We start from the raw sequence: 880 nt of genomic DNA, 5'->3' as shown, positions 1-880 counted from the left end.
GGATATTGTTGTACTGAAATGACAATAGACACTGTCATTTCAGTACAACAATATCCAAACAAATATTAAACTAGACACGTTTAATATTTTTATGTATATTGTTAAACTAAAATATGGAGATCCAACAGTGTATTTTTAATAGTTACTTTAATGCAGTTGATTTTAGATAATGTTTATTAAATTACCTTTTCTATCATGATATGTAAAATCTTAACTCATGTTTGTAGAGTGACCAGATGAGGACTGTAATTTAGAGCAACATAGTTCTCATCACCTTAGTTACATTACCTGTTTTGAAGGCTGACAAAACTGAGCTTTGGATGGCATAGCCCTGCGAACTTAATCTGATGTAATTGTTTACTAAATCATCCACATATTTATACTTTCTTTTAGTCTGAGTATTATCATTTTGATTTCGACTATTCCTCTTAACCTATTGTTACGTCTCTGGTCGTTGGTTAATTTCCCGTAGAAATTCTCTCCGAGAAACTTCAGCAATACAAGTTCTTTCTTAAATAAAACTAGTTTATTCTTTCTGAATACAACTTTGCAATACACTTAATTTCCACAGTCACGCTATAACAAACGCTATAATTCACAACGAACGACTCACGTGCTCAACTTAACAGTACGTCTCTATCTCTGTCTGCAGTTCAGTTACATTACACATTGTTGCCGTCACTTCTTGGCGGCTTATATATACAAGAATACCGCATATCTAGTAACCTCTCAAGGCTTCACGAAGGGACATGAACGTTCTAGAAGTTCATGACATGTTATTAGGTCACGTGACTTCCGCTGTCGTAACACTGCTCCTTCCTTAGTATTGTTCGTCCCGAACAATAGCCACCTATATTAAACAATAAGCAATTAACATTAA

Source organism: Limulus polyphemus, unplaced genomic scaffold (genome assembly GCF_000517525.1).
Source record: "Limulus polyphemus unplaced genomic scaffold, Limulus_polyphemus-2.1.2 Scaffold13329, whole genome shotgun sequence".
Lineage (NCBI taxonomy): Eukaryota > Metazoa > Arthropoda > Merostomata > Xiphosura > Limulidae > Limulus > Limulus polyphemus.
This window is presented reverse-complemented; position numbering follows the sequence as displayed.